The sequence below is a fragment of the Hipposideros armiger genome, unplaced genomic scaffold, assembly GCF_001890085.2.
Source record: "Hipposideros armiger isolate ML-2016 unplaced genomic scaffold, ASM189008v1 scaffold_43, whole genome shotgun sequence".
In the NCBI taxonomy this organism is placed as follows: Eukaryota; Metazoa; Chordata; class Mammalia; order Chiroptera; family Hipposideridae; genus Hipposideros; species Hipposideros armiger.
The window spans coordinates 2,155,602-2,180,089 of NW_017731393.1; positions in this window are offsets into that span (position 1 = coordinate 2,155,602).

The window sequence follows — 24,488 nt, forward strand, 5'->3', positions numbered from 1 at the left end:
CGCAAAGGGCACTTGGCCGCCGCCACACCAGCCCCGCGTCCCTCCCCGGCCGCCGCGCGCCCCGCCCCGTTCGCTCCGCACGGCCCCCGCTGCGGTCCCCGCCCCCGGCCGCCGCGCAGCCCCTGGCGTCCCCCTTTCCGGGTCAAAAAGCCACGCAGGCCGCGTGGGGCCCAAAAGGTGTAGGTTTCCTCGCGGTTGGGAGCGATGGCGTCACCAGGTTCACCAGGGCAGCCACCCTCCCTCACACTCACACAGACACCCACGCTCAAGCACAGGTACCCACACACGGCCACCCACACTCACACAGACACGCACATTCAATATGCACTCTCAATCTCGCACACACACATGCAAATACACATGCACTCAAGTGCTCACGTACACATATCCAACACACGTTCTTACAGTCACACTCAGGCACACTTACATTCACACTCACTTGGTTAGACACACATGCTCTCACACTTACACACACCGACACACTCCATCCCAAACATGCACACACACTCATACATGCTTGTTCATACACACATTCCCTCAAACACACAAGCAGGAAGGCGGGGCTGAAAGTGACCCAGACCACCTGGGCCACTGCTCTTTTATTGAGAGGGGGCCATCTAAACATTTGATAGGTTCCAGTTTACTTTCCTTCCTCCATGGGCTCCTCCCACACCCAGGAACTTGGGTCTTGGTCAAGTGTGAACTGCGTGGCCAATCTGCCATAGCTCCCAGAGTTCACAGCTGGCCTGGATGCGCCTCTCCTTTTCCAGGGCATGCATAGCCTCCAGGCCCAGGGACACCTATTTCTGCAAAGGCCTCACTCAGCCCTTTGTTCCCCAAGGCACCAATGGTTCGGTTCCTCCGTGTCCTCGAAACGTGCAGCCAGCCTGGCTGGGCCTAGCAAGACGTGGAGCAATGGAAGGCCTGTCTCTGGTAGGCTCCAGGCCAAACGAGGAGCGAGACCATCTCCACTGGACTTTACAAGGGACACAGCAAACAAAATGGACTTTTCATTTTTCTGTTCTTGAGATTTATAAAGATTCCTGGACCACAGCTGAGACAAGTGTGACCAGCTTAAGCCAGTCCTCCTTGTAATTCTCCAATGACTCATGTGACCAAAGGCAGGAAGTCCAGTATCTTCTCTGGTGGCTTCCCCATAGAATGTTCCAGAACCCTGGACAGTCTGACCAGGCTGATGGCGCTCCATTAGCCCCACAGGTGCTTCTTCTGTAGCCACAGCAGTGGGACCTTGCTACCCAGGCTAAGACAAGCCCCAGTGGCACCCCTGCTTGGGCCACTAAAAAGGCACAGTTCTTTTGAGTTCAGACTAGAGAACCGGAGGTGGCTGCTGTTCACAAAGCAACCTGTCACGGTGACAGGCCAGCCCTTGCACACAGGCCCTTAGGCTCTGAGTTGAACACCAGTCACCACACCGGCTCCCCCTTCCCTCATGGATGGGCTCCCCTCCAGAGCCTTAGGTTCCTGCCTGCCTGCCTGCCTGCCTGCCTAAAGTTGTAACAACACTGACCTCAAAGGATTGCAGCCCGACTGCTTCCATCCCCAGGCCCCGAGGTCTCTGGTGTTTGCCTACCTCCTCTTCCGTCCCCAGGCCTGTTCCAGCCACAGTCCTGGGACACTGTCGGCCAGGTGCCTCACACTATATTGCAAGGGACCTTTTTAAGACTGCCAAAATCAGACTTTGCCAAAAAATTCTCTAGGCTGGACTATTTTGGGTTCTTTTAAAATAAGCAACTAGGGGGGAGTGACCGGTTAGCTCAGTTGGTTAGAGTGTGGTGCTAATAACACCGAGGTTGCCGGTTCGATCCCCACATGGGCCCCTGTGAGCTGTGCCCTCCAAAAAAATAAAAATAAAATAAAATAAGCAACTAGGTTGACGTTTCAAAGACCTGTCAGAGGGGTTTTCTAGGACTCCTATTCTCTACTAAAGCAATTATCAAGCAACGTTCAGAATGAATAGATTCAGAGACAACCATGGTCGAGCCCTCTGCTGGTGAGACCTGCTCCTTTTTTCTCCCCCCTCCCCCTCCCTCTCCCCCTTCCTTTTTCCCTCCCTCTCCCCCTCCTCCTTTTTCTTCCCCGACAGCATGAGCAGTCTGGACCCTCTTATAGGGGATTAGAGGTGGCCTGCACAAAGAAGTTTGCCCAAAACGGGGCAACCGCTTTGGGGGCGGGCGTTCTGTCCTCCGCAGTTACAGCCACTGGGCAGCAGTGATGGGCAGCAAGGAGAACCAATCACAGCTCTCTCCTCGCTGCATTTCAAAGGCCGAGATCTCTGTTCCCTATGGCAACATAGAACAACAAGCTGACACCATTTCTGGACAAAGAAATTTCTCCCAAGAATTTATATAGCATTACGTGTTGTTTGCTACATTTCTGGGAGAAGCTCACACAGATATTAGAGGGACTCACACAAGTGCAACAGCTCAGAACGCCAATCCTGTTTGTTTTCCAAGGAAGAGGAAGAAGCATTTGCTGTATACTGTTGTGGGCTTCAGGCCAGGGAAGGGGTTTCATCAGGCCTCTCCCTGAGTATGATGATCAGGGTGACACCTCCCCACACAAAGACCAAGAGCCCCGTGGGTCTAACATGGGCCAAAACATTCTGGCAACTTCTCCCACCGAAGTATATTAAATATTGCATCAGGAAGGACCTGGACACATGGCAAAATCAAAAACAGTTGTACTAATTGTTCAGACAAGTAGATTCCAAATTTTGCATCCCAGGGAGTTGCCGTGATGACCAGCTCTGCCTTCATTCTTCTGCTCAGCTGGTGTCTGGGGCAGCCCAGTTGTGTTTGTATCTTGTTATTCACTTGAAGCACATGAACTATGATTAAGAAAGTCAACTACGTACAACTAGAGTTCCCAAACTCTGGGGCATTTTACGCATAAGGCCTTGAGAGAAAGCTGAGGTCAGTGGTGAGCAGCCGCGTGAAGGAATCCCATCCAGCCTGTCCCTTCGAGGAGCGGGGTCTATGAAGCAGTTCCGTGGAGGGCAGTGGAATGGGGTTCCCATCTGGAGACCGAAAGGGGTCTCACCAGGCCTGTAATTGCCAGACCTCCTCTGTTCTCTGGCCCGAGTAGCGAAGATAAAAAATCAGTAGATTCACAAATTCAGGCTCTCCTTGCACCTCTAGCTGGTCGGTTGTTCTACGATGTTCATTTCTGGGAGTGATTTGCAGTGTAGGTGATTTTTCACAACTACCAAGTTTGAATTTCCCTCTACTATTTCTCAACATGGAGCTCATTTCACAGGAGGAGCTAACCCTGCTGTGTGCTGATCCCTAATATGTCAGTCTTCCAGTTTCTTTGAGTAAATATGATTTTCTTTGTAATTAGCAGGCTACCTAAATAGTCTAGCAAGAGTTTGCTAAACACCAGCTGTATTGTACTTCCTAACCCCACAAAGTACCCTTGAGGACATGGTTAAAGGAACTGAGGACTGGAGTGTATGTCCAGCTGGGCTCTCTGCTGACCCTGTGGCCCAGGACCCCCGTGTCTTGGGCACATTCCTGTACCTCTTAGGTAATGTGCTTCCCCTAGTCTAGGAGGTAATAATAGGCACCAGCCTGTTTAAGAGTCTGGCTAGCAGGGTTCATGTGAGACCTCCATGAAGGTGAGGCCCTACCTGGTTGGGCCCCCGGGCACATGAAGTATGGGGTGACCGCCCCTGATGGCTCTGTCACAGGAAATGGCCTTTCCTCCCTTGCTGTTTCTTTTTGAATATGAGGCAAACTAAAAAAATTTCCCCGCAGATGGTTAAGGAACCAAAATTGGACACTCTAACTTTGGTTTGGGGGTTTTGCTCTTCTGGTGGGCACTTCATTCTGCAACTCCAAATGCAGAAACTGCCATCAGAGCCCCGGAACAAAGGCTCTGCTGAGCAGCCACTTCCAGGTCACTCCCCAGAAAGGATATCGTGGACCCCTAGGCATCTCCCTGGGGAGACAATTTGAATAGGTGTGGGCCTGTCTGAAGTTCCCCAGGGAGCTAGGAGAAGAGACTTAGATGTCCCTCCTCTGCTTTGACTCAGATGTGACATGTCTTGATTCCCAACAGAAAACAAAAGGTAGAAAAGGATTAAGGGAAAATTCCTGTTTGTCCAGAGCCTTGGTTCCATTTTTCCTCCATTATTAAGGATAAATAAAATTGATTTTGCCCCAGGATCAGTCAAAAATAACATCCATTTATGGATCTTTGAAATAGTCATTTGTTCATTCATTCATTCATGCATACACTCACAATGTCTACTGGACAACTGAGGTATCGGATCTACTCCAAGCCGGTTCTGCTTGTAAATCTCAAAAAGCTGCTCAGGCTCAGGACTGCAGCTGCCCCCCTCAACCTACCCCCCCCCACCCCTGTGGGCCCTACTAATGCTGCCAGCAAACCAAGGTCCTCCTTCCCCCTCTAACTTCACTCTGCCTGAGCTGCATGATCCCCTGTGATGCCGGCAACCCCGCACTCACTGAAGTTGTTTTCAGAATTGTGTGTTGTGGGGGTTTTGCCCCCGGACAAGGGTCCAACTTGTTGAAAGACCTGAAACCCTAATAAGGCAATAGAATCTCTGACATTTGCCCACAGAAACAAGACAGCCTAAACATACACCCCCTAATACCTTTGTAATACGGCAAAACCCATAGCATCATTTAGCTGTATGCATTGAAGTTAAGATCCTTTCAAAAATACTAGAATTTTCCCCAAGCCAGTCCTTGCTACCCACTACCCCCCCGCAGCATCCTTTACCACCATCCGCCATGCCCCTCACCATTCTGCCACCAGTCCTCCCCATCTTCCCCCTGGCGGTCATGCCCTCACCATTCCCCTACCATCCTCCCTTGTCCTCGCTGCAACCCTCCACTGTCCCCAATATGGCTGTCATTCCCTGCCACTCACTATTCTTCTCCCATCATCCCCCTCACCCACCATTCTCAGCCCCCTGGGTGACAGACGGTGTCACTCTCCAACTATTGCTCATCCCCCAGACCCAGCTGCTAAGCAGAGGCTGATGAGTGGACTTTGTGGGCTGGGAATGGGTGCCAACACCTCTAAATTGCATCGTAACCCCAGAGCTCTGACCCCAGGAACCACCTTTTTCCTGGCCCTCCCCACTCTCCCAGTCCTTGAAAACTCCAGCTCCCCTTGCAGAGTCACACTCGCAGAATTGGGGACCTGCTCCAACAGGCTGGAGATGCAGACACCAGTCAGCAGTCTCAGAGGAAGCCCACACAAATTTCAGTTCCTTTGGAAATGGGCACGTTTCCAGAGATTCCAACAGAGAAGAAAGGCCTGTAGCCTACGCCACTGTCCTGTCCACTGGGCAAGCACAGAGGCACCTACTGTTCTGGAAGTTTCTCTCCTGGATACTCTAGTGGAAGGGAGGTTACGGGGCAGAGTGGCTTGCTGGACAGAACAAGGAAGACCTATCTGGCCACAGACATGAGGGTCCCAATGTGGAGGGACTTTCGCTAGCATTCATTGACACTGCTGTGAGCCAGGCACTTTGAGAAGCTCTGGGGATGGAAAAAGAAATGAGGCTAAAAGGGCACACACATGCACAGACACACGCATGCGAGCGCGTGCGCACACACAGCTAACCTGTGCATGAGTGAGAATGGAGGGCCATGAGTTGGGACAGTGTCCCATGTCCTCAGGAAGCCCCTCCTTGTTTGGGTTCCTCCTGACAACAGGGAGACGGACATTGTCTAAGGTCAGTGTACAATTTCTGTTACTGCACAACAAATTAGACCAAAATGTAGTTGCTGGCTTAGACAACAACAGTAATTTTATTATCTCTCCAGGTTTTTGTGGGTCAGGAATTTGGGCAGGGTTTAGCAGGGTAGGGTCTGTCCTCCAGGTGCAGTCAGACATGCTGAAGTCTGAACAGGCGGCAGGCGGGCATCTTTGCACATGGGCTAGTCTGGGCTTCCTCCCAACATGGCAGCCTTGGGGTAGTCAGTCAGGCTGAAGGCTTCAAGAGCAGGCTTCCAGTCAATAAGGCAGGAGCTATATCACCTTTGGTAACCTTCCATTGGAAGTCACATAGTGTCACCATTGCCATTCTCCATTGGTTACAAGCAAACGACCAACCTGCTCAGATTCAAGGGGAGGGGGCACAGACTCTTCCTCTCGATAGGAGTGTCCAGGGCACACTGTAGAGAAGCACGTAGCACAGGAAACACCGCGGGGCCAGCCTGGAAAATAGTCTCCCCAGCTGAGTTCCCCGGAAGCTGAGCCTGAGAGGGATCCGGGGGCATGTAGTCTGTTGAGGGTATGATTGTGTCTGACTTCTTCCAAAAAAACCCGGGATTTTGTAATGATTAAATTCTTGCTGGGCATGAGGAAAGAGCTGTAACTATATTTCAATGTAGCATTTGAAGGGATTTAGTGATTTTCCATTAATTTTTTTTTAATGTCAAGAGTATATATCTTTCTTCCAGGACTCAGCCTAGGGCAAATTTCAGATTTAAAAAGACCCAGTGATAGACTTGTGAGACCAAGAAGGGGAGGTGAAAATCTACAATTCAAAAATTGTGAAACTGCTAAGTTTTCAGTTGATTAAAAAAATCATCTCAGTGGAAAATTTTGTAAGCTTTCCATGCATAATCAACGAGGTCTGGTTTGGAATTACAACTGAAATGAACCCTTGTAAGAGCTTGCTTTCTGATCAAAGGCACTGGTGAGGGATCGGACCTCATTACAGAAAACCTGAACGAAGGCCCCTGGGCGGCTGCGACAAGGAGACAGGCCGGACCCTCCCTCTACCCCACAGCCCTGCCTCATGGCCAGAAAGCATGCAAGAGGTGCAGACTTCAGCTTTAGCGAGCAGTGAGCTTGTAGTAAATATTTATTAGCTATTTAGTAAATATAATTAAGTTTCTGGCTGAGCTGTGCATGGCTATTTTATTAGAATTAGCTAAGGCCTACTTTCAAGTCTAAGCGGGTACCGCAGAGTAAATCAGTGTAGACATTAAAGTGCAAATGAAATATTGGTGCGGATTACAGCAGGGGGGCAGTGTCTTCCTGTGTCTGAGGCGCCAAGGGCCTGGTCAGGGCAGATGCCCATATCCTGTGCCTTCGGTGCCCTCTGTGGGTGGCCACCATCGTGTCTCCCCAGCACCATGTCAGAGGAACCTTGGGCTCCTCCCCCGGGAAGGCACCCGCCATGCAGGGCACAGCCTCAGGGCTGTGTGCATCCACTCCAGCGTCCCTGTAGTTACATCCATCCCTAGAAGGCCTTTGGCCAACGTCCTACAGTCACCAGACAGCTCAGCTGGGACCACAACTTCCCAAGTCCCACTTCAGTGCTGGGAACACTCTAATCCCACCCACTGAGCCCTTAAATATGTGTGTGCTTTCACCTTGTAAAAAGGACTTTTGCCCGGCGATCCCACCTCTGGGTACCTACTCCAGAGGAATGAAACATCTGTGCACAAAAATACATGGACATGAATGTTCATGGCAGCATTAGTCATAACGGCCAAAAGGTGGAAACCACCCAACTTTCCTTCAGCGGATCAATGGATAAACACGATGAGATCTATCCATACCATGGAATGTTTTGGGCAATAAAAGGAACCACATACTGATACCTGCTACGGCATGGGTGAACCTTAAAGTTGTTAAGTGGAAAAAGCAACACAACAGACCACGTACTGTATGACCCCGTTATATGAGATGTCCTGACAGGCAAACCCAGAGACAGAAAGTAGATTAGTGGCTGCCTGGGGCTGGAGGGAGGGAAATAGGGGGTGACCACTAAGGGGTGTGCGGTTTCTTTTCAGCGTAATGAACTTGCTCTAAAATTGGTTGTGGTGATGGTTGCACAACTTTGTGAATGTACCAACCATTGAATTGTATACCTCAAAATAGTGAATTTTATGGTATGAGAATTGCATTCAATTTTTAAAAAGGACTTTCACTGGCTGAGTGTTAGGCGACAGTGTAAGCTCTGGGTTTGAATCCCAGCTCCCCCACTGACCAGCTGTGGGACTTCCCTCAGCCTCTGGAACCGCAGTGACTGCCCAGCTGGTGTGAGGACTAAGTGAGCTAATCTGGGAGTTGCACTTGGTAAGCGCATGTTCTTGGTCCTCGTGGTTTTAGGCGAGGCAGAGGAGGCCCAGCTGACGTGGTGCAGCCCCACCGAAGGCTAGAGAGGCAGAGGTGCCCGGCTCCTCCTGACTGGGCCTGGCCCACCTGCTTGCACCTGCTCAGTCCACGCTGGACATAAGATGGGAAGGGGTGGCCTCAGGCAACACTCAGTGGATGTCCTGTGTGGAAACACCTTCTTCCACTTCCTAGAAAGTTCTAGAAAGTACCCTTCTCCTCCCACAGGGACCTCAGACTGACTAAGATCCTGGCAGAACACAGCAACATCTGAGGGTTTTGCCACAACAGGCTAGAAGTGGCTTTTACGACAGCCTTTGGCAGAACAAGCAAGGGGACACAGGTGACAGACTGGTAGGACCCACAGTCAACAGCCGCCCATCCTTCCTCGCGGGCAGAGCCCAGTTTGGTCCTGGGGTCCAGGCCCTGCCATGTATACGTCAGGGGTAGGCTCTAATTGGCTAAGCCGATGGTTCTCCTAACCAATCAGTGGCTTAGCACAGGACATGTGACCCAAGCCTAGCCAATGAGATGTGAGAGGATGGCTATTGAGGATTGCTGGAAAGATTTCTTGGCTGACAAAAGGAAAAGGTTGTTTCCCTTCTTATGCTGATGGTTGGGGTCTGCAGGTGACATCCAGAATCGTGTCAGCCACCTCGCAACCACTCAGGGACTCACTGAGCATGGCAGAGCAAAAGGGTGAGAATGGCCCTTCAAGATGCCACTGAGGGGAGTCAGCCTAGAGCCACCTTTTCTTGGGAAACGTCACATGCATTTCTTATCTTTAAGCCAGTGGAACAGGTTTCTTTCACTTGCATCTGAAAGTGTCCTAACCGAGAGTAGGTGAGGTGCAGAGAACCCAGATCTGACAAGGGGGGTTCACTGATACAGGGTGTCAGACATCTGCAGAGGGATGGCAGGTAGGCACATTTTCCACAGGACTGTTTCCCCGGAAACAGACAATCTTCCTTCCAGGGCATGCTCACACAGGGCGTATGTCTTCACCTGTGATTGATATGTGTGCTAGGCTCTAGGGTTGGCTGCTAGAAAAGAAAAAAGGCACCTTGCTTTGTGGGAACTTTGCCATTCACTTGCATTTTTCCTTTGTGAGTTTCATCCTTGACACCAGCAAGAGAGGATGTCAGAATCCACCAACACTGTGATCTTCTCAGAGGTTCTCCCCAGAGGTCTGAGCCAGTGTCACATCCTTCTCCCCGGGTGGTCCCTCAGGGAGGAGCTGCCAGGCAGAAGGTTCTGATAAGGCCTACAGAGGCATTTGCTCCTGCCTGCAGGTTGGGGTCCCCTTTAGGAGACTGCCGTCTTGCAGACTCTGGCCTGTCCTGGAAGTCAGGAGGCTGGGGACTAGTTCCACCTCTGCCTTAGTTTCTCCACCGTCAGTGGAGAGGCCACAAAGATTTCCACGTCCCTCTTATCTCATCAGATGTGCCGTGATTCCACAATGATAGTGGCAGGTGACAGGAGGAACAAAGGGCCACTTCTCCCTCTTCTGAGGAATTCATTCATTCATTCACTCATTCATTCATTCCATGACATTCATTGAGTTCCTAGGGCTCCACAAAGGAGGCAGTGCTTAAGCTGCCTCTCAAGACCACTGGGGTCAGGAGGAGAGGTGGGGTCTTCAATTGGAGATGGCTGGGTCAAAAAGACACCAGTGTGTCAAGCACTCAGGACACGAAAGGGCAGCAGGGACCCTCTCAGTGGTCATTGCTGGCCATTACTAGCTAGGGTGGGGAGGTCAGGAACAGGTCTGAATCCTATCCATAGGCTCCAGGCAGAGGTCACTGAGGGAGGGGTGACAGGATGCTTGGCTCCGTTTTAGGAAGAGAACTCCAGGGAGAGTGTGGCCCAAGGCAGCCATGGGCAGAGGGGCAGCTGTTGTGACCAACCAGGCCTGAGGACAGCGATTCCGAGGGTCTGAGCAGAGGCCAGGCCTCCAGCTGGCAGGTGGGAGGCTGGGATTGATCCTAGGTGGGCTCCGACTTGTCACCCACAGGATCTAGTGACCAACTGGATGTGGAGGAAGGAGGCACAGTGGATGCTGAAGGTTCTCGAGGGCTCTGGCTCAGGCGCCAGGAAGCTGAGGAGAGTGGGTCTGGGGAGAAAGGGCTGTGATGACCTTGGATGTCTGCAGTTTGAGGACTCTGTAAACATCCTGGTGAGACCCAAGTATGATGTGGGTTTGTGGGGGGTGGGGAGGGGCTCCCTCAATGGGAACCACTGAGGTGAGGACAGGGCAAGCAAAGAGAGAAGGAGAACCCACAAGGCCCTTGCTGGGTACTCCTCTCCAGCAGGAAGCAGCGTTGTGGCCAGAGGCCTGGTGAGTCCTTGGGGCCTCAGCTTCCTTTGGTTTCCACAAGCCTGAGCATCTCCGAGGAGGAAGGAGAGAATCAGGGGAGCGGAAATAAGGCCCCGGTGACATGTACAGCCAGTGGACACGCATCGTTTACTTTGGGGTAGTGAAAATAACTCAAACTCAACCTCTCCCCTGAGGGGCTGAAATCCCCCAGTCTTACAGTAGGGTTAACTTTAGCAAGAGTGTGACTAAGCCCTCATACTTGTGGGAGACAGTTTCCAGTTGTCCTCAGGTGGCCTTGTTGATTCTGCAATTGGGTCCACCTCTGCCTCAGTTTCCCCATCATCAATAGTCACTGTCAGAATTGCTCTCTCCCACAGTTTCACCTGGGGAACAGCCCTTGACCTTGAGGCCTTAGATGGGAAAATGAGGCCTTGACCATATTGAGCCACCACTTTCTGCTCATTTGTGCCCCAAGTTCATGGTCCTCCAAGCCCAGCCTCCTCACAAGCTTCCAGCAGAGATTTATAAAGATGTAATAGCTGAGGGCTGTAATGAGAGCTCAGATTATTAAGATCTCATTTCTCTTTGAAAATATCTCATGAAGTATTCTCTTAAATAATTAAAACTAAATTCCACCTATCAAAATAAATGACAAGGCATGTTTGGCTCTGTGGTGTCCCAGAGTGACTTCTTGGGGCCACCCACTCTTTTCTGTGCCGTCTCCAAAGGAATTGACTTACAAATCCTGGGCTTTCTAAGTCAATTTTCTTCTTTTCTCAGGCCACTGTTTACAGGGACACTGGTCAAGTTACTGACCTTCCCAATATACCAATGTCCTGAAGATACACAGACAGGCAGAGAAAAAAAAAAATCATGCAGTCATCAGATGTTGACACCAATTGGCCAATCCCAAAATAAGGATTTATATATATTCCGAGAACGCAATTTTATTTATACTTAGGATGTGGAATTGGGCCTTGCTGATGACGGTGAGCTCATCACCTCCAAAAGCCAGAACTTGGAGCAGGGCTCAAGCAGGCATCTGTCTGTGGGCTGTTCTGCCAGCCTCTGGGCATCAAGGCCCTGGGGGTGGGCCCTTTCATGGCTGCTGCCCCTCAGGACAGTAGAGATGTCCTGTGGGGTGAGGCTGTTGTGACAGGCAACAGAAGGAAGGGAGGGCAGACGGAGCAAGCTGGATCAATTCAATGTTCTTTTCACCGACATTCTGGGGCCCAGAGGTATATTCTCTTCCATTCACTCTCATGGTTCTGGCTTGGAACTCTCTTTACAAGAGCCTCATTTACACTCTGTACAGGAACAGGCCCTGCCTGCATGCTGCTCAGCCACATGGATTGGGGTCCTACTGGGTACCAGGTAGGGGCTTTTGTGGGCACAGTGTAGGGCTTTTTGTGAATCAGACCCAGAACCCTAAAACCCCAGGGCCAGCAGAGCCGGGCCGAGAATTATTCTGACAAATCACAGACTGCTGGCCTGGACCTCGCAGCATCCCCATGGCCACAGAACTCAGCCCTTTGGACACCATCACTGATGTGTCACTCTGCCCCAGGACACACAGTGGGACCCAGCCTGCTGCAAGTATCTGTTAGTGATGGAGGCGGCCACGGCACCCGGGCCCTGGTGAGTGGGTAAAGCTGAGAGATGACTCTGCCGAGACCAGGAAGTCTGGAGGGGGAGAACATTAAGGGGTGAACTGGGGTGTCAGCTCCAGAGGCTCTCCAGGCTGCCCTGACCTCTAGCCCACACATGGCCCAGGAAACAGGCTGCAGCCACGTTGACAGCCCTCGGCCCCAGTGAACAGCTTGGGGCCCATCAAACTCTCCGTTATGCCCCAAGAGAACATTCTAATGACAAGCAGGCAGGCAGGTTCACCTCGGAAATAATCTAAGAAGTATTTCTTGTGAGGATATAATTTCTGTCTGTGAATATCAATGAAGTTATTTTCTTTTTGAATTGGGAAAAAAACTCCTGTGTTTTTTTCTGGGTTAAAAAAAGCTGCTCCCCGGGCGGCCAAGTGGCTCAGTTGGTTAAGAGCACAAGCTGTGAGCAACAGGGTCACTGGTTCGATTCCCACATGGGCCAGTGAGCTGCGCCTGAGCTGAGCTGCCGCTGAGCTGTCAACAGGTGGCAGGATGGCTCAGCTGGTGACAGCACGTGCTCCTAAGAACAAGGTTGCAGGTTCGACTCCGGCATGGGATGGTGGGCTATGTCCACCGGCAACTAAGATTGAACACGGCACCTGGAGCTGAGCGGCCGAGAGCTGCCGACTGGCAGCCGAATGGCAACTGGACTTGGAGCTGAGCTAGCTGTGCCTTCTACAACTAAGATTGAAGGACAACAACTTGGCTGTTCCCCTTCCCCAATTCTCCACTAAAATCTTTAAAAAAAAAAAGGCTGCTCCCTACATCCTGGGGTGCTCCTCCCCCACCGATCCATGGAGGGCACCTCAGCTCCCCTCCCACCTCTGACATTCGCCACCCTCCAGACCTGTGACCGCCTCTGGACAAGGAGGGCATGGGCCTGGGTTGTAGCCTCAGCCTTGGCCGAGCCAGCCCTTCCTAGGATTCAAACCCTTGTGGGGAAGGAGGAAGAGAGTGTGACAAGGGACCGGGAGGGGGCATGGAAGCTGATCAACCACAGACCCCTGTATGTGGTCATAAGAGGAGCCATACAATGCATCTGAAAACAAGTGGCAGTCTGTCCAATTGATGCTAATAATAAAAACAATGGAGGCAGCTCCCCCTCCACTCACCCTGCCCAGCTTTCTGAGTACATCCTGTGATCATCTCACTTAATCCTCACTACCACCCAGGAGCAGGCTCCATCATCTCTGTTTTAGAGGCGAGAACACTGAAGCCCAGAGAGGGTAAGTAACTGGCCCAAGGTAGCACAGCTCCAGAGCGATGAAGCTGGGGTCTGCAAGGTGGAAGCCGGGGCCCTGCTGCATCCTGCATCACAGGTTACACGGCCAGGAGTCAGCTCTAGGACACCGCGCGACTTAACAAGTACACACAGAGCATAAACGCAGCCGCTTTCAGACAGGCTTGTCTTTGGTCTCCGCCTCTGACAACCCTGTAACTTGCTCCTGGGGCCCCCGATGAGGCCACCCAAGAACCCCACCCCCAACCTCCCCATGTCCTAGATCCTGCCCATCCCGTGCCCTGACGGAGCTGCACTGGGACCTGCAGGCTTACAGAGTGGGGGGCCTCGCTTTGAGACCACTTCCTGGTCCTGATTGTGAGAGACTGGTCTGGGGGTCCCTAGGCTTCGGCAGGCAGCTCCCTGCCCCCTGCCCCTTGCCCCATCTGCTCTGGGAAAATGAACCAGCTGATTAGCCAGACAGACTTCACGGGGCAGCAGGCGGGTAAGCAGTGTGTAGAGATGGCAGCTCCAGCCAGACTGGACCATTCAGAAAAACAAAGCACAATGATAAGGGGGTCTCTTCACACAGGTGCCTCCCGAGGCTTTGAGGACAGGTGCTGATGAGCGGCCACACACCTCAGTCCTCCCTCTCCCCTGGGACTAGTGCTTGCAAGCTGTTGCCTGGGTTACCTCAATAAATCGTGAAATGTTAACATGCTAACATGTTAAGCAACATATGCAAAAGAGGTGACATCAAGAGTTGTCCCACACAGGCCCCTCATGTCTGTGTGCAACTGGGCACTGTGTGGAGCAGCTAGTGGTGGCAGTAGTGGCAGCGCGAGGACACATGTGGCTCACACACGGGGCACTGATTCCGGGGTTGGGACTTGTCTCACGTGCAGCCCCTAAGTGTGGCCCGGATGCCCAGTTCTGGGGAGAAATCGCTGACTCAGGCAGCTGGGACCGCAGAGCTGGTTTCTGCAGCAGGAGGAGAATTCTGCTGGAAATTTCAGATTCTCCTCCAGGCCTGGCAGAGACATGTGACAGCCGAGGTCCTGCCAGAGAGGGGAGGTCTCTGAGGCCAAGACGCTGCTAGCACACGGTGTTTACCAGCAGCCTTGGAGCTGAAGGCACTAAGAATAGCTGGGGCCTTGTCCCCCGGACCCACTCCACCTGACTGCCCGGCAGGTGCTGGGACAGGAATAGGCAGGTTGACCCCAGCGCTGCGGGCACAGGGGGCTCCACCGGGCAGCGGGACCTGAGATCCTCCAGCTGAGCTGCCAGGGGAATGAGGAAGGGTCGGATCTGGTCACCCCTGGGGGCTGGGCAGCAGGCCCAGCATAACAAGGGACAGCTCACCCCCCACACACACACCCTTGGGGGCCAACTACAGTCCCTGCAGCCCTGAAGCAGTGCCCTGGACTTTGGAGCCAGGGTGGGGGTCCCGGTCCCTGCATTGGCTGTGTGATCTCACTCTGGGCGCCGTGAGGCTGGCCTTGCAGGGTACTGGGAATGCTGATGGGCCTGGCGCCTGGTCACCCGAGGACCTGGTCACCCGCTGTGGCTGAGACTTCCAGGGCAGAGGCAGGGAGTGGGGGAAGGTGGACGTGAGCCAGGCCACGCGAATGGGTGAGTCTGCTGTGAGCGCTTCAGTCCTGGGACACAGAGGGGACAGAGGCCGGGACTCCTGCCCCAGCCCCTCAGGCACAGCCTATGTCCCTACGCAGCTGATAAGAATAGGCTGCTGCCTGACAGGTTTTCAATCCAGAACCTTGTGGAAATGACATGTCCTGCCGGCTAAAAAGGCTTGGTAACCAAAACTCAGCAGCCGGGCGCCAGACGTCTGGGGTAGAGGGCTGGGCCACACTCTTTCACATCGAGCTCATGTGTTCAAAATATCGCAGCTCACGGTGACTCTGGCGTGGCTAGAGAGCACCGCGCTTTGCATTGGACTTCCTTTGTGTTAGTAGTGGGAGCAGCTGGTTCCTGGGCCTGGGGTCAGAGCACCACACGCTGGGCACCTGGGGACTGGCACAGGTGGCAGCCGGGGCCGTGGGGCACAGATTTGGGGGTGGAGAACCCTCTGTGCCCTCTCGAGAGGCTGATGACTCGAAAGGGGTTTGAGAGCATGACACAGCCCTGCCCCATCCCCGAGACTGCCTGTCTCCCTCCAGTGTCAAGCATCCATTGAGTGTCCACCGTGGGCACCACACACAGCAGGCACACAGCCTGGCCCACGAGAAGCTCCTGGCACTGCCAAGCGGCCCACAGGCGCGGGTGGGAGCAGTCCCCTGCTTCAGCCGGCGGTGTAGGCACTTCCTCTGCACCAGCCCCTGGCTGGGTTTTGGGGAATGGAGACAGACAGGATGGTGAGTGGAGGAGGGGAGAGGAAGGCACGGGAGAGCCAGCATCCACCTGCCCACAGTCGCGTGTCAGACCCTCCCTGAAGGCCACGCTCCCCTCACTGCTGGCATCCTGACAGCCGGCCAGAGCTGGTGCTAGAGCTGACACACTATGGTCTCACAGCCCCACAGGCCTCTCTCTGCCCAGCAATAGCCAGGCAAACAGCCCTTCCCCACCTTGCCCACCCTGTGGAAGACCTGAGGGGACCCCGCGCCAGCTCTGCCCTCCAAGCTCCGCATGTTTGCTATTTTGCTGCCATGAAACATTCGTTTGGGGCAAAGGGCAGAGGGATTGGCAGGCGCCCCTTCTCTCGGGGCCCCTTGGCTTCCATCCCCAGCGCACAGGAAGCCCTAACAGGCTGTGGCTGGTAGGAGCCAAGCGCCTACCCTGCAGCGTCGCGCCCAGCCAGCCTCGGGGGATCCCTGCTCCTACCCTGTGTCCTGCCCAGATTTGCCCCTGGCTGCCCGAGTGGCCCAGGGACACAGGCAGGCACAGCAGGGACTGGCTCTAGGCAGCTCCCGGGACTTCTGCTACCCAGAACTTTCTGAAGAGCCACGGTCCGCCCCATCCTCAAGACATGCTCCTTTGGTGGGAAACTCATTTGTGGCCGACTCCTGGGGCAGATCTAGCCCACCTGCTTCCACACTCACCTGCTCCTCAGGCGTGATCCAGGCGGAAGGAGGGCGTCTGGAGCAGTCCCCAGGTACCATCCACCTCCTTTCACTGAAGCCTCCACCTGTCTGGGGACCGGACCCCACTACGGAGTCACTCTACCCGCCCAGAACACAGGTTGCAAAGGCTGACGGTCCAAACAGAAGACAGAGGGGTCCTCGGGGACTTGCAGAGCACAGGGTGGGAGAGGCAGCTCGCGTCTCACCAGTGGCTCTTCTCCTGTGTCTGGGGCCGCCATGGCAGTTGATGTCCCTTGGGAATGGACTGAAGACCAGGACAGAGATTTGCTACCAGACTTCTCCGGGGCCAAGCTGAAGGGCACAGGGATCCTTCCCTGTGCCCACCCCGGGATCCCCCCAAAATGACTTCTTGGGGACTCTGCGCCCCAGGCCTGCCAAAAGGTCCTGGGCTCCCCTCCCCACACTCCTACATGCACATACGCTATCCATCCCCTCACAGTTGCTTCCAGAAGGTCCTGGAGCCCAGGGTCTCAATGGGTTCCCCCTCAGCCAAGCATCCCCCTGGGGGCCTGTGGTCATGGGGTGGGCCTCACTTCACCTCCCCTGGGAAGCACCTGAGGGCCAGCCCAGGGAATGTGGTGGCGACAGGCATCTCCCACCAAAACCATGCTTGGCAGAGGGGCCCTGCCCTGCCTGGGCCAAGAGAGAGGACCCTTCCAGAGCCGCCCCTACCCGGACACAGGCATGAGGGGTGAAGCAGGCAGCCTCTCATCCTGCCATCTCCTCCCCCCAGACCTCAAGTCCCAGCTGGGCTTTTCCTGCAGTGGCTCCAGGTGGCCCAGGCAGCCCTGAGTGCTGGGGCCACGCCTGCTGCTCCCCTCCCAGCCATTACTCAGGCGGTTGCCCCTCCTGCCCCAGTCACCCTCACCTCCCACCTGCCTACCCCCAGCCAGCCTTGGAGATCCAGGGGCTTCCACCCCGGCCAGCGGGGTTTCCTTTCTCCCAAGCTCCACGGCACTGACAGCTGCTGAGATGGAGGGGCCTTCAAGGCCTGGAGAGGACCCCCATCCTGACAGGTGCTGGGCAGCAGGAAGGGCATCCTGCCCGTAGACCCTCCAGGTCACAGGCTTGGGGTAACCTGGGCCTGGGTTCAAATCCCGCCTGCGCCACTTCTTTGCTGTACGATTTGGAGCAAGTCCTTAAATTCTCCAAACACCCATCTTGTCAGTATATGGGAGATGCCCCTGCTGGGACCATGACACCATGTGAGGTGACTTACATGAGTCGCTGTGCAGGCTGAGGCAGGCTCAGGAAACAGACCAGAGCAGGCATGGGAGGAGCCAGGGGCAGTGGAGTCCGTGGCGGGACATCAGAGCTGGGGGGGCAGTGGTCCTGCTCGTGTCCAGCCTCGGTGGCGGGGGTGAGGGGCAGCCTGCAGCGTCTGTGCTCAGGAACCAAAGCAGCGAGTGGGTCCTCTTGGCAGTGGTGCTCAGTGGCAATTTGGGGGCTGTTGCCAGCTGTGGGGCCCCTGGCCTGGTTTTCATGCCCTCTCAGATTCTTCCCAGACTTCTGTTATCATTTATTTATTCATCTGACTGTTCTATCAGCGCTATGACAGCAGGGTTAAAATCTCCAGCTGCAGTAATGGGTTGTCTCCTCCCTCTAGCTCTGTGAAAGTCTGCTTCATGCACTTTGAAGCTGTTATTTGGTGCATGCCCATTTGTAATTGTTATGTCTTCCTGACGAACTGATCCTTTTATCACCACAAAATGTCCCTCCTTGTCTCTAATGATATGCTTTGCCTTAAAACCTATTTCGTGTGACAGTAATATCACCCTCCAGCTCTCCTGGGCTTACCGTTGTTGCAAGGTGTATCTTCCTCCATCCTTTCACTCACAACCAGCTGTGCCTCTGTGTGTATTGTCTCCTGTAGAGAGTATAGAGCTGGATCTCGCTTCTTCAATCTAGTCTGACAATCTTTACCTTTGAATTGGAGTGTTTATTCCATCTACATGGAATGTTGGTAGCAGGTAGGTTAGATTTAGATCTGCCACTTTGCTATTGGTTTTGTCTCATCTCTTTTGGTTCCTCGGTTCCTGCCTTCTTTGGTGTTAAAACAATATTTTTAGAATTCCCTAATTTTCCTACTGGATTTCCAGCTATGTCTCTGCATATGTTGTTTATCAGTGGTTGCTCCAGAGATTGAAATTATCCATTTAATTTATCCCAGTCTATGGAGAATTAGAATGGATTACTTCAGGTAAAAAACAGAAAGAGTATACTGCTAGCCACCCTGCCCTTAGCAGGACTGCTGTCATCTGCGTGACATTTGTTATAAACACAACAGTGTTGTTACGTTTTTTAAACAGTAACATCTTGTAAGGAAATTAAGAGAAGTAGCAGTAAATATATAGCATGCTCGTTATTGCCTCAGCTCCAAATCTGCCCTTCTTTGCCCTGCTCTGTGAAGCTGGAGCTGGACCACAGAGATATTTCCGCCTGCTGGAGCAATGCTAGGTTTTGTCCATAGAGGGCACTAGAGGGCCACTGCCAGGCCATAACCAAGCCTCGGCTTCTCTTCCTGGTTCCAGGGTGTTTTTGTCCACCCATCAAACAGCTGCCAGCAGCTTGCAGGAGGCCCACTGGCACTCACCCTCCCACAAGGGTCTTGGCTAACCAGCCCGCACCCTCTACCAAGCGTCTTCACCACTGCCAGGCTGCGTGTTCATGAGGTCTAAAGCGCAGCCCGTGGGGAAGACCTTCCCCTTCTAGGTTCTTAGTTTCTTTCCCTGAGCACTAGAGGCACCTGCTGCTTTCCACATTTGCTAGTCCTGCAATCCTTAAAGTTCTCTTTCACCCATTTTAGTAACTAACCATCTCTCACCAATTTACAATTCTGTTAAAACGTTCCTGTTCGAATGAGCGTGATTTCTGTCTTCTGACTGGACCTTGAATGATACATGTAGTCTTTTACCCCCATACTTACCACTTCCACGGACACCCATTCCTACCTGTACGTCTGAGATGTCATCTGGGGTCACTTCCCTTTACCAGACACAATTAGCTTTAGCATTTCTTATAGTGAAGATCTACGTGGGACAAATTCTGGCAATTTTTGTTTATGGCAAATGTCCTTACTTTGCCATCGTTGTGAAAAGCTTGCTGGAGATTGAGTTCTTGTTTGGTGGTTTTAGATTTTAGCACTTTGAATACGATGCCAAAGTCTTCTGTCTTCTGCTGTTTCTGCAGAGGAGTCAGCAGTTAATTGTGAGTGACATCCCCTGTGTAACCTGTTCTTCCCCCACTGCTGCAAGATCTTCTCAATCTCTTTGGCTCTCAGCAGTTGCGCTATGATGTTCTTAGGAGTGGTTTCCATTGTTTTTAGCCTGCTTTGGGGTTCACTGAGATTCTTGGATCTATAACGTTTTCCAAAAAATTTGGGATGGTTTTTGCCATTATTTCTTCAAATGTGTTTCCTGTCCCTTTCTCCATTCCCTCTCCTTCTGAGGCAATTACATATATGTTGGCTGCTTCATATTGTCCCACATATCTCACTCAGGCTCTGTTCATTTTGTTCAATATTTTTTCCCTTTATTTTTTGAATTGTTTAATTCTTACTGACCCATCTTGAAGTTCACCAATTCTTTCTGCCACCTCTAATCTGCTATTCAAACCACCTACAAAACACAAAATTTTCATTTTAGTTTTCCTACTGTTGAGCTCTAGAAATTCCATTTAACACTTTTTAAGTTTCTTTTGAGCTTCCTTATCTGTTCACTCATTAAAATAATTATCCCTTAATTATTAATACATATATATAAAATATGCATTTTGAAGTCATTGCTAAACCCAACATCTGGGTACACTTGGAGGCAATTTTTAGTCTTTTTCCTGATCGTGAATCATACCTTCCTGATTTTTTGCACGTCTACTACGTTTTTATTGACTACTTGATATTTTAATGCCTCTGGGCAGTCCACCTGCCTGTATTCAAACTACAAATTCTGTCTTCCACCGTGTGCAGCAGCTCTCTGCCCAGACTCTTCAGCTCCTGGCTGCAGCTTTGCTCCTCTGCTTCCCCAGGGGTGCTCCCCTCTGCCTGTATAGCTGGGCAGTCAGTCGAGGATTTCAGTGAAGTTTATACATAGGTCATCCTCTGTGCGGCTCCCTTGCTTCTGAGGAGTCTCTCCTAACTTCACAGCATCTTTGCCAGAATCTGGTTAGATACAGTTGACCCTTAAACAACATGGGAATTAGGGGTACCCCACCCCATGCAGTAAAAAATCCATGTGTAACTTTTGACTCCCCAAACCTAACTACAGTCGTCTCTCGGTATCCATGGGGGATTGGTTCCGGGACCCCCCCCCCATGATAAAGTCTGCGGATGTTCAAGTCCCTTATATAAAATGGTGCCGAAGTGGCTCAGTTGGTTAAGAGCTCATTCAAGAGTGCAAGCTCTGAGCAACAGCGGTTCGAGTCCCGGCCCGAGCTGAGCTACTGCTGAGCTGCCAACAGGTGGCAGGATGGTTCAGCTAAAAAATAAAATAAAATGGTGCCAAACATATATATACAGGCAGCCATCCGCATCTGAGGATCCCCAACCTTGGATTGAAAATACTGGTTTTAATCAGTGGTTGATTGATTCCGCAGATGCGAAACCCAAGGATATGGAAGGCCAACTGTATTATTTATTTTAAAAAAATCCGCATATAAGTGGACCCATGCAGCCCAAACCCCTGTTGATCAAGGTACTCTGATACCTCAAGCCAGTGAGTCTTCGGCTGTCTATCACCCAAGCTGTACATAGTTGGGGAAGGTGTCGGGCCTTTAAATCCCCTGGATGTTGCTTCAGTTGAGTAGGAGGGGCTTGCAGCAATGTGGGGGGTGTGCAATGACTGCCTGCCTTTGTGTTTGCACCTCTACGATCTGAAGCAGTAATCAGCAATCATGACACAGATCCCAACACTTGGAGGACAAGGTCCTTGTTCCCACAAGCTGTGTGCAAGCTGCTCCTAGAACGGGCACGTGGCTGCCTGCCATGGGGCTGCGGAGCTGCTATTATGCGATGAGCTGAAAATGATGGAGAGTAATCACAAGTTATTGTCCCAGGCTTGCCCTGGGAGCTGCAAGGCTTCAATAGATTCGAGTTCCAAAATAGTTACAACAGAGATTCTGCCCATGCAGTTGCTGTGTGAGCTGGGAGACAGAGCCCTGCTGCTTCCTGGTCTGCCATCTTCCTAAAACCCTCTCCAAGGTGAAGGTATTCATGCTAAGGTTGTAGGCAGGTCCCAGTTCAGCCTCAATCACCAGGTTCTGTCAACCTTCCACCTGATGGCTTTAGCAGCTCTTGATGACCTGTTACTAGATCTATGATTGCATAAGGCGCTGCAAATTGGTGGTTTTCTAGTTCTGTCCTATTCTTCTGCATGCATTAGCTGGAATTCTGTGAGGAATTTTTGGCTCCAATAATTTGATTTCCCTGAAATAATTTCGATAGGAAAGTTAGACATATGTCCAATATCCTCTAGTCTCCAGTCACGTTTTTTTTTTTTTCTAAAGATTTTTTATTGGGGAATTGGGGGATGAGAACAGCGCTGGGGAATTGGGGGAAGGGGAACAGACAAGTTGCTGTCCTTTTGTTCTTCAGCCTAGTTGTGGAGGACATTGCTTCACTGGCCCAAGTTGGCACCATCATTGTGCTCTTCCCAGGTAAGGCAGATCAGTCGCCGGCTTCTGTACAGCCACTCACTGTGGCTGCTGGCCGCTCACGCTGGCTGCTGGCTACACACGGTAGCCCATGGCAACCCACTGCCACAGGGGCTGCAGCCTACGCCGTCGCCGGCAACTCACGGCAGCCCAGCTCCAGGTTGAGCTGTTGTTCAGCATCTCAGCTGTAGAGGGCAGTGTCACTGGCCCTCATATGCGGGATCCGAACCGGGGCCCTCTGGCGTCCCAAGTCAACTCTTAACCAGCGCGCCACTCAGCCGGCCCTCAACTTATTTTTCAATCAAGTGCCACGAGCCGTTATGCACGCCATAACTTTGTCACAGAGTGTCTGCAGGGGGACACGGAGGTCCCTCTGGCACAGCTTGTCCTCCAGCCGAATGCTGGCAACAGCTTAGGTTCCTCACGCAAACCAGAGCTGGAGTCACATGCAGCTGTTCGGCCTACCTCCTGGCATCTGATTCTCAACAAACAGGGTCAGCCCAGACAAAGGGGCCTGGGTGCCGGATGGGCTGTGCCCGAGTCCTCCTCCCATCCCATCTGCAGGGGAATGTGGCTTCTCTGAGTTTTGAGCAGCAAGGAACATTCACTAGGTATAAGCCATGGGAAGGAAAGCAGGTTGGTGCAAAGAGCACCAAAGAACCATATAACATTCTAACATCTTCTGGGTGGTAAGGAAACAGCCCTGACAAGACTGCAAGGGCAGGGAGGCTTGTCCCACATAAACCACGGGGTCTGCTGGAACACTGTGGGCTAGTGGTCACTCTGTCCATTGTCGCCTCCTCTGGGACGCCGTCCCCAAAGGTGCCCCACACAGGGTGACCCCTTCCCACTCCTCAGTTCTGAAAAGCACTGCTGGCCTGGGTCTCAGCAGGAAGGTGCGTGTGCAGCCTGTCCAGGCTGGAACATGGGACATGTGCTCATGTTACTCAGCCAACTCTCCGTCAAGGGGGAGGAGACAGTGATGCCTGGGAGGTGCAGGACCTGAAAACCAAAACCCACGGAATGCTCTTCAACCGCACTTCAAATGGACATCACCAGGTCTTTAACTCAGACTCACTTTTTCACTGTGCTTTGGCTATGAATAACTAAACAGATAGCTCAGGGAACAAGAGCCCGGGACACCCCACATTTCGACTCATCTGTCTCTGGATGCCCTGGAATTGGCAGCTGTGGTCCCACACCTGGGGTGTTGCACACAGGCCATAATGGGACCTTTCTCCCTTAAGCACAGGGTACACGGGGCATTTATTTTTCCTCCTCAACGCACCCAATCCCCCCATTCCTTTATCAAGCATTTACGTGCCTCCGATTGCCAGTTCTGGGGACCAAGATGAATATGACAGTCTTGACCTCAAGGATTTCATCTAGTGGACTGAAAGCGTATCGAACACCTCAGATCAAAATGTTGAATTACCACAGTGTTGGGAAGGGTGTTAGGGCACCAAATGGCTGCGTTCATGGCGGACGGGAGGAAAAAGTGGCACAACCTCCCTGGAAGACAGCAGCATGTACCACTGCACAAATGGTTTTTGACCCAGAAAGTCCAATCCTAGATATTTATTCTGCAACACACGTGCATGGAGGCAAAATGACACAGGTTGTTTCCCGTCTGCTGATACTTCAGTGACTGTCAATCAACGACGGTTCACATAAACCCTTAGTCTCGGTTAGCAGGCACGAATGGGACATCGTGAAGCCGACAGGGGAGTGAAGCCACTTTGTAAGTGCGTGTGTGCTGATGCCGAGACTGTTGGTGTGTCAAGAGCAGAGCATGGCACCTGGATGAAAAAACAATTGTGTGCGGATGCGCATGTGAGCGTGCACATTTGCACACGTGCTCTCTCGAAGGATGTGCAAGGCACTGGTGACAATGACTGCCTGTGGAGGGGACTGGATGGTAGAGGACAGGGAGGGAAACTTACATTTCACTGCATGCCTTTCATTCCAAGTACACTGGTTACCTATTTAAGAAAATAAAATAAAAACTTAAAAATCATGTCTTCACAGTATGGTACGAAGAAGCAAGTGCAGAGAAACAAGTGGTAGAAACCCTGAGAATTACTCCCTCTGCTGAAGCAGGGGTGGGGAGCTACTGACCAGGACTTCAGAGATAGCAGCACGTCCAAGCCTTGGGGACAGCGCCAAGCAGACAGGGGAAGGCATCGCAGCAGAGAAAAGCACATGAAAGTGTCCCTGAAGTAGGAATGCTATATGGCTTAAGACAGAATGAAGGGCTGTGTGTTTACTTTAAAAAAGGAGCTTTTTAAGCAGGAAAGGGCCCTGATTATGGTTGGGAGGATAGGGAGTAAAAAAAAAAGGAATGTTGGGGATGAGTTAGGAGACAACAGTTCAACTCAGGTGAACCGGAAGGGCTTGAACAGTCACTGGCAGCAGTGATGGAG